General features: G+C 48.1%; 1 protein-coding gene across 2 annotated transcripts in view; it reads left to right on the top strand.

Moving 5' to 3' along the window:
- LOC117221386 (uncharacterized) overlaps positions 1-14,946 on the top strand; it is a 33,641-nt gene that overhangs the window by 476 nt on the left and 18,219 nt on the right. The window contains exon 2 of one of the 2 annotated variants that reach the window (XM_033472309.2): positions 4,770-7,189. The exons of the other annotated variant lie outside the window; for it this stretch is intronic. The gene's annotated coding sequence lies outside the window, so the exon portion shown is untranslated. The remainder of the gene's footprint in view (positions 1-4,769; positions 7,190-14,946) is intronic. 2 annotated transcript variants of the gene reach the window in all.

Here is a 14,946-nt window from a genome sequence, read left to right as displayed (position 1 = left end):
TATATGCGTGTCGCGAACGCTGACACGCACACATGCGCATATACGTGTGTACACATGTACGCGTAGCTTGGCGAAAAACAAGCAACCCGTAGGTTTATTATTATTATGCCTGCCGTTTCAACGATTCAAACAGAATTTTATATTTCCATTCGAAATATTTGAACGTACCGGAATCTCGTTTCCGAAGCCTAATTCGGAACTGCCACACGACTGCTGCGAGAAACTATCGGACGATTGGACGAACGAATACGCATTCGTGTCAGAAATGTCAGAAATAATTTTCATCGGAAACACAATCGAATCAACGGGTTACGGTTATTTACGGTACCTAAACTACCCGCTCGATTGTTTTCGCTAGAGAGATGGTAGAGGCAACCGTCTCGAATGGCCCCTCCGAGCCAGAATTTTCTCACCGATCCTTCGATTCCCTCGATAAAAGCGTCTGTCTATCGGTTGCGTCGAACGAGTAACACGAATTCGAATAAAATAGCAGATGGAGGGGGAGGGGAACTAATATCGTAGGGTATAAGAAATTACGAGAATATCGTGAATCGGTCAAATTGCCTGATAAAACATGTTTTATTATTCGAATCGATACATAATGTAACCTGCTACACCGTGTAGTACTTTTGACAGGAGTTCGGTAGCATTTTCGAGGGAATAGGTGGCAGGAAGTGTACACTGGAGATTTGGTTCGAGCAGAGTCCATCGATGGTGTAGTCCTTAGAGATATAAAGTAAAAGTAGTTGAACGAATACTGACAGACTAACAGTGGGGGTTCGAGCCAAGGGTGTATCCTAGCAACTCGTCGAATAGTACCGCCAGAGGGTAGTTCTTCAGTAACGTAACCACAATATTCGGAACCTAACGATACCATTTTTTTTCCCCCCGATTTTACTCCCATCGAACTGCACGGCGATACGTTATAATTTACATATATATATATATATATATATATATATATATATATATATATATATATACAGGATTACAGAAAAGAGGTGCGTTAATGTACAATTTTCGAACTCGATCGTCGTCGATTGGTTCGTAATTCTTGTTGTACAGTTGTCGATTCGTTCAACGTTCGATCATCATCGTGCATTTCACTTTTTGTTCTAATGACAGCGTTGCCAGTTTCGATCGATACTTTTTGCCGTTTCGTGTGATTATTCGCGCGGTTATTCACCGCGAGCGAGAATTAGCGTTGACTACTATCAAGAAGGATCTTCGCATTTTTTTACCTTCTCGACAACGGATAATTCGATTTTGCTTCAAATCGAACATCGTTATCCATCGTTGGCGAAAATTGACTTTTCGTATCGGGTCGAGCGAACAGCTTTACGATCGACAAGGTCGTCAAGTGTTCGCTCGAAAGGTCGTAAAATAATTGTTGTTAATATTTGCAACTATCGCGAGTGTGAACGCGCTGGCGTGCCGCACGGGTATGGGTATATGGATGCGATAGGCAGCAAGTTGAAACCCCGGAGGGAAATTCGGTCCGAGCAATAAGAACAAGAGCACGAAATTGCTGCGCGGAGATAGATTGTGAATAGAAACGGAACACAACTAGAGGGGAGAAACGGAGAAACGGAGAAACCGGTGAAAAAGAATCAAGAAAGGATTTGACGAGAGACCACATGCTGCGAGTACTATGCTCCTTGTTCCACGTTCCCTTACTCCCTGCAGACCTGTAGATATCTTTAGCCCGTGATCGCGATCGTGTACGTCTCTTCCGTTGCTTCGCTTTTAATTCTACCAAATATCCTCGACCGTCGATCGACTCGATTAGAACTATGTAAATCGCGAGGCTAGGAGACAACCGGCCGAGCGAAACCGACAAAATGTCGCATTCTCGAGTATTCTGGATTCTGGATGCTAGCTCTAAATTAGGGAGCTGGAATAACGAGCCGTGCGAAACGAAACGAAACGGCCGGGGAGACCGACGGGTGGTAAGTAGCGAAGAAAGTAGACGGGAAGCTCTCGGGTCGAGATAGAAAATTGTAACTGGTTCGCCGTTTCGGTCGAGGAAAGTAAACACACGGGCATAGTTTGCGCGACGTAAACGCCGATGGGACGGGGTGGTAACTGGTAACTGATAACTTTGGTAACGGCTTTCGCGTCCTCCGTGCCCCCTGTGTTTTCTGCGTGTGCAGGGGCGGTGGTCATCGATCGAGGTTTGAATTCGACATGGAACAAGAATCGACGAGGAGACAAGAACGAAACTGGTTCACCGATCAAACGAATTTCGCGTTAGGGAATCGCCGGCGTCGCTCTGCCAGTTTCGATTGCAACGCGTCCGCTTCGATTGTCGTCGTTCCGGGCGACGCGATACTTTGAAACCTGTTCGAGCACGGGTCTCTCTCTCGAGAGAGGGGACTAAATCTTTCGAGTTCGAATATCCGTCGACATCGGGAGATTTAACGTTCGTAATAGTATCCGCGAAGATCGACGAGACCACGCCCATCCGGCTATCGATTCGTTGACAGGGGGTCGGCTTTTCGTTTGCGCTTCACCCGTGTCAAAAGTTCCGACCGACGATTTCGACTCGGTTTATTACTCGTTTCTGCGATCTCGAGGAAGGAAGTCGAACATGGTAAACAAGTGGCAACACGTTCCTCTTGGAACCCGGTCGATTTCCACCGTTCTCGTAAATCTGTCGCGGATCAGATCGAAAGAAACAAGTTTTCGAACGTCGAGCGTTGTTTTATTAGAGCCGTCTCGTACGAGTCCCGTACGAGAATACGAGATGGGCCGCTGCCCAACGTTCGCGCCGTTTACGCAGTTTAGCTTCCGTTGCGTACAGTCGCCTCTAGATGATCCACCGTGTATCGTACGTTGCACGCAACAGCGTCGCGAGCAACAACAAAGATTCTGTGCATGTACGCGCGTGTATACGAACGATGATGAACATTAATAGGACATCGTTTCGAGACGAAATTTTTCTCCCGAAAAATATGAATAAAATGGATACGTTGGGAACTTTAAATTTCGCATATCCGCCCCGATGGTTTCGTCTTTCGTCTGAATTCTGTATTATGTATAAATCTTCTAACGAGGCTTTACCGGTTACTTTGTCGAGACAGCGAAGGGCCGGTCTTGGAAATGCGCTCGAAATTGTCTCTAGATGTCATCAAATAGTTTGAAATATAGGGGACATATTGTATACGTATATATCGGCGTGTATACAGCAAGTAATTAAGGCGGAAAACAAATCGCTTTCCGCGATTCTTTAATCGCGTGGACGCGCCTCGATAAGGCACGGCAACGTGCAATCAAATTTGGGAACGAGATAGAACGCTTTCCTTCGGAAAGATTAGATAGCGCGATACATAATTATATCGCGTCGATTCGCTATTCGTTTCGCATCGTCTGAAAATATAAACTCGGAAAGATCGATGGAGCAACGTTGCGAAAGAATCGCCACGAAATGGATTTCGACGATAGTTTCGACTGAAGGCTTTAAAAGGTCAAGTTCCTCTAAAGCTATTATTAATGGGACGGGGAAACTGCCACGTCCATTTGCTCTTAACCACGAACCACGTCGTACGGTTCATTATGGGAACTAAGAATCGCCGAAGAGAAAGAGATGGTGCTCGAGCGTGGTCGTATGTGCGCGTGCGTGCTTCACAGATAGAGATGGACAGAAACTGTGGGAGGGGAGCAGAGAGAGAGAGAGAGAGAGAGAGAGAGAGAGAGAGAGAACTTGAGCTTCGAGGTAGATAGAGAGTCGTGCGAACAGTGAACAGCGAGAGGAGAACGGGAGCAGCAGAATGAAGCAAGGGTTGAAGTGGCATGATACAGGGGGAGAGAGAAGGTTGCGACGAGGAAACACGATGCGAATAAAAGAAATAGAAACGATGAAATTGCGAAAGCAAAGGAAAATGTTCCGTATCGGATATAATGTCTAGGGTAATGGCGCTTATTTTGTAAACCGGTTGCGAGTCGAACGGAGCTTACAACGAATGATCGCGCGTGCGATGACTCTCGGGATTGCCGAAAACATTTGTAAACTCGGCGACGATTCTCCGATCGGTTGTGGCAAGCTCCGCGGTTCGGTTTAAAAGATGCTGCGAATGACGACGATGGGCCGAGAATACGGGAGGGTAGAGAGCGATAGAGAGACGGAGAGAAGGGAAGAGAGAGAGAGAGGGCAGTTTTGTTTAGATGTACACGCATACATGTGCATACGGTGTACAGGACGAAGCCGACGGAGCAGGGCTGCTTCTGGTTTCGGCGAGAAATAGAGGGAGAAAGACTGCGAAAGAGACGGAGGGAGTTGAAGGTTAGGTCTTGCAGCTCCTTCGGGCTCGTTCGTGCTCCTTCGTATTTCTTCAAGCTCCTTCGGCTTCTTTTCTTCTTTCCGGGTTTTGCCACGCTCACCGTGACACCACAACCACACGGCTGACACGGCGCACACGGCCTTCGGTGGAAGACGACGGAGGACGCCTGTGCAGAACCCTCGGCCTGCTTCTAACGGTTGCCCATCGCCGGAAACTCGAGATCGGGAGCCCCTTTCCCGGCACAGAATTCTTTCTCCTCCGTACAAAAACCTGTACATACTTTATAGCCTCTCTTATTTCTCGTTTCGATCACTTTTTACCATCCCTTGCGAAATTTTTTGTTGTTTGCAAAGTCGAAACGCGCGTAACCTTTCGACCTTTCGACGAATAATACGCGGTAACGACGTCGAATCGGTTGTTCGAGGAAGATCGGTAAAAAAGAAAAATTCGGAGATATCGATCGATCGACCGAACGTTTATTTCTTGCAGCGACCCCTTACGAGCGTTCCCATCGATAACGCACGAACGCGGGGAACAGAGAACGGGAAGAACGAGCGAAAGAAGAATCGTACCGAGATAAAAGGCATTTCCGTGCTCGACGACGAATCGTTCCGGTCCGGCGACGGATCCTGACGGCGAAACGTTGAAACGATCCGCGAGAATGTTCGCGCAACGATAGACGACGATTTCGCGACGCGACGACTGGTTTCGTCGAGTGTAGTGGCGATTGGCGCGACGACTACGGCCCTGTCCGAAGTTGCCCGAACACGGTCGGGAACGGCCGATCTTGGTGGAGGCCCGTAGCCATGTGTTGCGGTCTGCCGTGAGTGCTTTCTGACAAGGGAGGTGCGGTGTCTGGGTTTTTTCTTTACTCCTCGGAAACTAGAAATCCCTGAATTTCCTGGTTAGGGGAACCGAGTGCTCGCGTCGTCGAAGTACCACGGTGTCGCCTCGAGAAGGTCGCGGTGTGCCGGTGCGCGAGAACCGCGAGACATTTTGGAAAGAAAGTTTGTGTATTTCTCGCGGCGCGGCGTCGGCCGAAACCGAACCCGAACAAGACGACGAGACGAGAGACAAGAGACGAGAGACGACACGACTCGTCTCGACGCGTACCGTACGAGCCTGTGTTCGATGCGCGATTGTGAGAGTGCCGCGATCGAAACCAAACCCACCGATTCGGGACAGTCGAACACCGGCGGACACGCTCGCGAACGCAAACACTGAAAACAGAGTCGCCCAGTGCGAACATCAAGAAAGAGAGAGAGTACGCATGATAATCGTATCCTCGATAGTTGCCGCTGCCGCTGCTGCTACCGCTGTCGGATAGAGACGCACAGGGTGCTGCGTGCAAACGTCTTTCTCTTTCTCTTTCTCGCTGTGAGTATCCTCTCTCTCTCCCTCCCTCTTTCACTCACCGTTTCTGTCTCTCCTTCTCTTTCCATCCTTCTCCCCCAGTCCATCCACATATCTCACTCTCTCTCTCCCTCCCGCTCGCGCCGAACCTCGTTCTCGCTCTGTCACCGTCCCCTTCCTCCTCGCATCGCCGTTGCCCGTAGTCCTCGTACCTTTTCCATCCTTCTGTTCGCGTCTTTCTCGATACCTCTACCTCTGTATCTTGTGTGTGCGCGTGCATCGGAAGATGAGCGCGCGAGCAAACGAACAAACGAACGAGTGCGCACGGGCATGCTCGTTTCTGTGTTGGTATTAGCATCGGCCCGTTCGCTGTGTTTTGTGTATTCTACTTGTAGCGAGTGTCGTCGGAACGTATCGGTATTCGCGCGAATAATGCTCGTCGATCGCGTGTCGCGAGCTTCGTGAATTCCTAGCCAGGATATCTGTTTGGTCGTTTGGAGGCCAGGGGAGCTTGCCGAGGGGGAAAGAGAGAGAGAGAGAGAGAGAGAAGAGAGAGAGAGTGTGTGTGTGAGAGAGAGAGAGAGACTGCGAGTGAGCGAGCGAGCGAGCGAGAGAGAGAAAGAGCGAGCGAGAGAGCGCCTTTCGGATAGGATCGGATCCATAGGAGCTTCAAACGATTCTCGTTGTGGCGTCGAGAAAGGAGAACTTGTGCACCGAATATACAACCAACTCATATTCTCCGTGGCACACCGAGAAAGGTGCTACGTACGCGTTCGCGAGCAAACGAGCGAACGCTTCTCCTTCTGTCTCTCTGTGTCGTCGGTTGTTCGAGTTTACCGAGTGTAACGAAAAGAGTGGTTTGCTCGTGATCTATTCGCGTTAAGAGATAAAACGGATCTTGAAGGAGATTAAGTGCAACGTTCGAAGGGGAACACGTACGCGGAACGTGTGTTGTGTGCGTGTGTGTTTGTTCGTTCGTTCGTGTGTCGGTCGGTGTCTCTGTGTGCGTGCGTGTGTGTGCGCCCGCGCGTATATCGAGTGCACGAGATACGGAAAAGAGACGAAGGTGAATCAACGGAGTGAGAGTGAACGTGTACCAGAACGGAATCGATCGACCATTGCCGAAAAAGTTTCTGGGATAAACGGACTCGACTCCGATTCGGTCCGATTCCACGTAGGACGCGCGACGCAACGGCGTGCAACGCGTATTTAATTGTCGCGAACGATGCAGCATTGAGATCGAGTGATTCGTTACGAGCACGAGTACGGCCGCGAGTGCGACGGACTCTGTGTGCGTGCGCATGTACGTGTACGTGCGTGGGAACAGGGTCGTGAGGTGAATTTGCCGCGTGTCACGAGACACTCGGCGACGCTCGACATCCACGGAAAATTGATTATCTTCCTCGGAACTGGATTACCTTGTGGAATGCATCGCCATCGACGGATTCGTTCGTACGACCGATAGACGGACCGTATCGGAACAAGGATACACGCTTCGAGAATGGCTGAATTCGACCAGCGTGTGTACGTCTAGTCGTCGATACGCGCGCACAATGGTAAGGAGCCTGTACTTCCGTCGATCGTACTATGGAGTGCGTGCGTGCGTACTTGTGCGATGTAGTAGAGACGAACGCGACCCTGTGCGCGAGCTTATATCGTGCGCCATACACTATACATATAGTAGCCACCACTTGACCGTTGCGGTGTTGCAGCATGTGTGCGTGCTCGTAGTCCGAGTGTATGCGCTTCGACTTGACTCGGACTCGCCTCGCCTCGCCTCGCCTCGCCGCGCCTTGCCTCGCCCCGCCCCACCTCTGTCCTTCTCACTCGGGCCCTCTTCGGTTCGGCTTGCCTCGGCTCGCCCCGCCTCTCCTCGTCGCTCCTCGTCGCTCCTCGTCTCCGCTCGCCTCTCCTAGCGAGTAGCCTAGAGTCTCGCGGCAAAAGCGAAGCCGGTACGCGAACGTAATACGTGTCGCGCGCACACACTCTCTCGACTCTGTCCATAGTCTTAGCTTTATGTAGTTGTGCGTTGTACCCGTAGCAAACCGTTTGCTGTCTTGTCTTTTTTCGTACCGATTTTACGTACAGTGGCCCACAAAAGTGTTCGTACACATTTTCAAACCGCGATAACTTTTTCAAAACTGGAACAAGTTGCACGAATATTTTTTAGACGGTAGGGGGACTACTCTACCGGACGATGATGATGATACTACTTGGAATGACTCCCCGTCACAAAAAAATAAATAAATTGACATAATATTTGATCGAAATCGGTTTACCGAGAGTCGAGCTGCAGGCGTTGAAAGATTGAAAAAACTGCAGATTTCTTACAGATTTTTGCCATCTTTAAGTTATCGTAACTCGTAACAACGTCGACCGATTTCGATAAAATTTTCAGCATGCATATGCAGTTATCGAGATGTACGAAAGACGTTTTTAAAATTTTCGTTATAGGCTCGGACGAAGAAGTTAAAAAACGAGGAAAAACATTTTAGTCATTGTCTAGTATATTAGTCTCTCTATCATCTAAAAAAAAATTCAAGTCGCTTGGTCCAGTATTAAAAAAGTTATCGCGTTTTAGAACGTGTACGAACACTTTTGTGGGCCACTGTATTTTACGGTACGAAGCGCGTATCACTTCTGCGCCCCGTTTCAGCCGAAACCGCCGGTAGTCAAAGATATTTGCTCTTTCTTTCGATATCCGTCCTTCCCCGATACAGCTCCGAACGGAGTCTACGCTTTGTCGTCCTTCGAAATTAGGGGCTTTCGAGTTCGGAGGGTGATCGATAGGTTTCAGTTTGCACTCGAATAAGGCCAAGTTGAAAGCAACGCTCTTCGAGTATTTTCGAGTCGTAAGCTCGGTTCACGCTTAACCGAGGAAAATATACGAAAACTAATTTCGCTAAGACCACGGGAGCACAAAGTTTTGCCAAAACGGTATTCGACAGCGAAAGGATGCCGAGATTTCTGCGCGCGGTTTTGTCCCCGCGGAGAGGCATTGTATTTCAAAAACGATGCAACGTCGCAACGAATTCGATCCTCTGTCCCATCGCATGCCAGCCTTCGAAGGTGTGTACGTATGATCTTGGGTCTGTAGGATTCCACCTCCACGCGCGTCTTGTATCTAGCAGTTGCAACTGCAGCATTTTAGGACCGTTTCTCTCGATAATCGCGTTCTCGACATTGAATGTCGCGTCTGTAAATTTCTGATAATATCTAAAGATATTTTTATAGCCGGTGCTCGATTTTTTTAAATCGGCGTAAACGTTTGACCGACCGTGTCCCACGAAGCTCTCGAGGATCAACGGTTCGTGAAAATATTTCTGAAATCTATTTTTTAATTTAATATTATATTAAATAATGATATTATAATATATTAAATAATTATATCAAAATAACTTTCGAACGTTAAGGTATCTGGGCACGATGGACTCCGACGTAATTCGTTTTTATTAAATAATTTAAACGACGCTTCTCTCTCTCTCTCTCCTCTCTACGATCGCATCGAGAAGCCAGAGAGTCGATCGTATCGCTGATTTTCCACCTTTCGTAGCCGACGATGCTCGCGCATACGTATCCTTCCATACGTGCCACGAGCCTAGGAGCTACGAGCTACGACTGGGAAGTTGTTGTAATGGTTCGGGAGTACGATCGTTTAAGACTGGTGCGTTTCGCAGCGTGACTTGTAATTGCATAGCATTAACCGTATGTTTGCGGGAAGTTACTTGCAGCACCGGGAGAGAAGTGCGAGAACGCGGCTCTCTCGAGGACTGCTATCGGTGTACACCGTCGTCCTTGCGCCTTTGTTCGAACGCGTCGATGTTCCAGAGATGCGAACACGGATACGCAACCTCGCGCAAAAATATTTTGTCCAGAATACGGTCCGAATACGCGCGCGTACCGATACACAAAGATCCCCCTTGTACGTGTACGCGAGGTTTACGCGTACGCGCACGTAGAGAGATAGATAGATACGCGGAGCTCCGATACGATCGCTATTGTCGGTTTATAACCGAGAGAGCGGTGAGTGAACCCAAACGATCCTCGTGGAGAGTAATTAGCGGTCGTCGTTGGTGGGGCGATGGAACGACGGAACGGTGGAACGGCTACGTTACCGACCTCGAGGTGTCGTTAACGAGCGGTTTCAACGGTTGTCCTTCCCGAGAGAACGGCCGCGCGCGAGATGTGCGATCGATTCGACGCGCGCGCGATCCTGTCACTCTTCTTTGACGCGTTGAAAACAGGAAAAACGCAAATACGTGCATCGACTTTGTCGCGTCGTTCTACCCAACTCGCCCTTTACGATCGTTCACAGGGATTTCCATGGTCTGCGTCCTCGTTAATGAAACGGTTCGAAAGACGCGCGCGCGCGCGCGCGACACGATTCGTCGGCTCTCGCGTGGCGTACGATCTATCCGCTTCGTTTCGCGACAACAGTCGTAAAGCAATTACAGGTTGGTTCGCCCGGATCAACGAAGGCGACGCGCGCACGTCCGTGCGCGTGGACACGCGTATTATTGCAATACGATGCCGATTAAACGGCCGCCTTTGGACGCGCGCTCGTTCGGCGATCGTCGCATTCGCGAGCGATAACCTTTGTTCGATAAAATCGTCTGCCCATGGTACATTATTGCTAAATCGTTATTGTCGACGCGACGTTGGCTGTTCGTCGAGAGCATCGGTCCTCGGCGATGCGCGATACACGCTGCACGAATCGCGCGATAAAAATATCGCAGGCTTTCCGAATTGACGGTTACGGTTTTCCCGTTGGCTCCGAGAGATTTCGAAAGCACGAGAAATCTGCGATCGCGGTGAAAAGTATCGGTCGAGAACCATTCGTCGTTGAACCGTCCGCAAAAGCGTGTGCTCGTCGAACGACGCGCGTTGGCCGGACAACGACGAAGAGAAACCTTTTCTACCGATTGGATTTGAAAAGTTGCTTGGACGCTGTCCAAAGGAATCTCATTGTTCGCGACGACCGCGGTTGGATTTTTCGAACGCGAGTGCGAGAAACCAGCCGCGGCACCGTTCGTCGCGTGCTTTACGAGATCGCGTCTCGATAGTATCGAGCTGCCCGATATACGTACTCGGGTGTTTATACCGTATTTTGATTCGATGCAACGTCGGCGACGCGGCGGTTCGTTTCTCTTCTTCTTCTTAAAAATTCTTTTGTCCGGGCTCGCGGCGAATCGGCGACAACGAGAGCGCGTCGTCTCGCGATTCGGTGTCCGATTACAATTCGACGCGATTCAACGTTGTCAACGGAAAACGTGGCTCGTTCGATCGAGGGAAAGGAGCGAGCGTTCGAGAGATCCCGTGTGGTTAACGTCGGACGCGTTGTACGTCGCAGGAGATTTAACCGAAGCGACCGACAACGAGAAAGGAATTATCTCTCGCGTGGAACAGATCGTTCGAACGCGTTTCGCTGGTTCGTCGATCGAAACAAAGAGTGCGTAGCGCGTTCGAGAAAACAGGAGGAGCTCTCTCGTACTCTCTCGAACGTTGCGTGCGCGCGTAAACGTCGGCAAACTGTAACACCGGTCGAAGAAATTCGTACGTTCGGAACGAATCACGGCCAATACTTTCTCGGCACAGGGACTACGCGAGTCTGCGGGCAAGCACAAAATGGCTGCCAGCAGGAGCGATCGACCGTGCGTGCGTGCGAGCAAGCGAGTTCGGTGATGTTGTTTCTTCCCCCCTCCCGGTTTCTCCCGTCGTTTCTTCGTAGAATCGCGCATGCACGCGCTCCCGCTCGCGCTTACACACGCGGCCGCCGCTTCGACTTTACGTTCGCGCTCACGAATTTCGTTACGCTGTCCCTTTTCTTTTCCCTTTTTATTGCACGGAGTGCACGACGTCTTTTTCCTCCCCGTTCGACTCGTAACATCATCCTCCAGCCTCTTTCTCTATTCTCATCTGGTCGTTCTCTCTCTCTCTCTCTCTTTCTCTCTCGGTCTTTGCCTGCTGCCCACTGCGTAGCTCGACTTTATTTTTCTCTCGTTTCGCATCGCGCCGTGCCCCCACAGCACACAGTGCTTTAAAACGAGAGTCTCGCCGAGAAAAAGTCTTCGTTTCGATAATCTTCTATTACGTAACTTTCGATGTTTTTACGCGTCTAAATCGACAGATTATTCTGTCTGGAAGAATACTTGATATTTTCTTTGTCGTAATAGGTGTGTTGCTTGCAACGAATCGTTCTGTAAATTTCAGAGATTTTGTAGAGGAAAGCGCGCGCACTTTTAGGTCTAAAACCGAGAAGTGGGGAAAACTGATTAGACGTTCCGGTACGTACGCGGAACGGAAATAGTCGAGTTTCTAGCGGTTATCGTTTGGTTTTCGGAGTAAAATTATCCGAATTGTCGTCGAAATTTCGATTGAGATCCATTGCTTGTATCGCGGTACATATTGTTTTATTTAAATATTTAAATATTTATTAATATTATATATATATATATATTATTTAAATATTTTCGCTGTAACGGTACAAATCTTGAACCCGTGTTAAGGAGATTTACTGCGCCAACGATACGCGCATTTGTGCAACACGTTTCTCAACTTTTGTCCGTAAGCACATGTAACACGTTTACATTATTGCACGTTGTTAAATATACATGTACAGAAATTAGATCGCAGGAGTAGTATCGTTTGTACAATATGTATACTCGTTGGTTCGATCCGACCGCATTGAAACATTAATTTATTTTCCTGGGGAGAAACATGGACAAGGTTTTCTTCCGAAATATTGTTTTAGACATATTCGCAAATAATTTTATTATGAAAAACAAGTATGTGCGGAGCTTTCTGTTTGTCGTTTAAGATGAAAGTGGAACAAAATGATTTTTCTTTATTTGTCACGAAAGTAACGTTAACGTTAAAATTTCATCGTTTAGCCATCGAGGCACAATTTTCAACAACAAAATTATCCTCCAAAAATAAGCGTCCACGGTATTCGAACGAAGGAGAAAACAGAACCGACGATATAATATTTGACAATGTTTAAAATTCATTGAAGCTAATTGTTACGATTCCTTACAGTTTAAACTATTACTCAACGCGATATTGCAAAAATATTTCTTTCTTCGTCCGCACCTCTTCCTCGTTTCTCTTTCTCTTCCTCTGTCCGTTTCGCGCGCGTTTCGCCTCATTCAGATCCGCCGCGCGGCACCCACCCGATACTTTTTATCGGCCTGAATCGGGACTGGCACGGATCTCTGCCCCCGTATCTTCGTTTATTGCGTGTATGCAAGGAACACGTGTCGCTCTCGTCGTCTAGCGGAAGAGGTAACGCGCGACGGGTACGCGGAACTTTGGAACTTTGAGTTTCACGACAACAACGTTAAACTCGATATCTTTAACGCTCGTAGCGAAACAACACGCGAGATTAACCTACACTCCTGCATGCCAGGATTGTCTGTCTCTTGGTCTCTCGGTCTTTTAGTCTCTCTTGGTTTTCTTGGTTTTCTTGGTCTCTTGGAGTCTTGGTTTTCTTGGTTTTCTTGGTCTCTTGGTCTCTTGGTCTTTTGATCTCTTGGTCTCTCAGTCTCTTGGACTCTTGGTTTTCTTGGTCTCTTGGTCTCTTGGACTCTTGATCTCTTGGACTCTTGATCTCTTGATCTCTTGGTCTCTTGGTATCTTGGACTCTTGGTCTCTTGATCTCTTGATCTCTTGGTCTCTTGATCTCTTGGTCTCTTGGTCTCTCTTAGTCTCTCTTAGTCTCTCTTAGTCTCTCGGTCTCTCGATCGTGTGACAAAGGTACGACAAATAGTAAATTCGCAGCGCCGTCGTCGTCAAAAATTGCAATTCGCATCGCGCACTAGACCATCGCAAAGCATTGTCTCGGCGTCGCGTTGCACCATGTGCTCGGCTGTGGACAAGACGGTACAAAACAGCTCGACCGATCGATTCGTATTCTTCGATAGCGCCGGCTTCTGGATGGACGCGGAATACGATTTCCGAAGCAGGTACAAATCCGAGTAGCGCGCGCGGATTTGCCAGGCCACGCAATTTATGCGTCGCGGCGTCGAACCGTAAGAGCACGATGTTACGATGTTACAGTATTACGACGCTACTACAATGTTACAGCGTTACGGCGTGTTACAGTCGACTATAATGATCGACGCGCCGGTAGAGAAGGACTATCGCGTTGCGTCGCGGGCCTCGCGGAGAGAGACGAGGAGCGGAATACGAGAACAGAGGCATCGGTATGTGCGCGCAAACAATCAATTAATGCCGATGTCGTTGGCTCGAGTATATCTGCTAGCCTTCTTTTTTCTCTCCGTTGTCGAATATCGAGATCCACGGCGCTCGGTATTTCTCGATCGATCGATCGATCGATCGATCGATCGAGCCACCATTTCGATCGCCGTTGAAAATAAAAAATTATCCGCGTTTGTCGAACGATGAACGCCTATTAAATCAACCGAAATAATGAACGTTAAGCAATAATAATAAAAGTAATAATAATAATAATTATTATTATATATATATACCCTTTCTTACGGAAGAAGTAAAACGAAAGAAATTTTGTATAGGCGTCGCGCGTCGTACACGGTAAATATTGTACAACGATACGATGCAAAAGCGAGAAGAAAAATAAGAAATAGTGTGTAGTAGATATAGCAAATGTGTACGGTACAGGAAAATATAATAGATAACAGATTTTATCTTACGTACAAGTAGTGCTGTTGACGAAAAAAAAGGAAAAGATTACAAAAGAAAAATTGATAGAATAAGGGAGATAACCGTAACACGATAACCGAGCGCTCGAAATACGAGTACGAACCGTGAAAATAATTAAGAAAGAGTAATTTGCGCGAACCGGTAAACGATCGAAACGATTGCGATCGATTTCGGTGAAATTTCGGAAGAAAGGCGGAAGAATGCCTAATGGAACGAGACGGTGCATAGAAATTTAATTTATTCAAAATATAACGGATAGTTGTCACGACGATTTAGCAAATAAATAATAAGTCTGCAACGGTGCGACGTTGATCGAGCGTCGCTGGTCGAAGCGAATGGAGCATGCGATCGTAATCGTGGTAAAGAAACGACATAGGTGTGCCCCGGTATACATCCCCCCCCCCCCCCCCCCCCCGCCGCAAAAGTATCAGGACACTCGCAGAAAATTGAATAAATTTAAGAAACCGATGGGAAATTCTTACAACGTCTTCGATTTATTTCAAACTTCATTTTACGAAATTGTATTTATATTACATTTAACGTTACAATAAAAATAACGTCAACTTCACGAAACAAAAATCAAAGTTTCTTTTCGACGATACGTCCGCCGCGTTTTCGATTATTTCTCGGACCA

This window comes from Megalopta genalis, unplaced genomic scaffold (assembly GCF_051020955.1).
Source record: "Megalopta genalis isolate 19385.01 unplaced genomic scaffold, iyMegGena1_principal scaffold0037, whole genome shotgun sequence".
Classification (NCBI taxonomy): Eukaryota; Metazoa; Arthropoda; class Insecta; order Hymenoptera; family Halictidae; genus Megalopta; species Megalopta genalis.
Note: the sequence above shows the minus strand (reverse complement) of the source record. Positions and strands in the feature narration are given on the sequence as shown.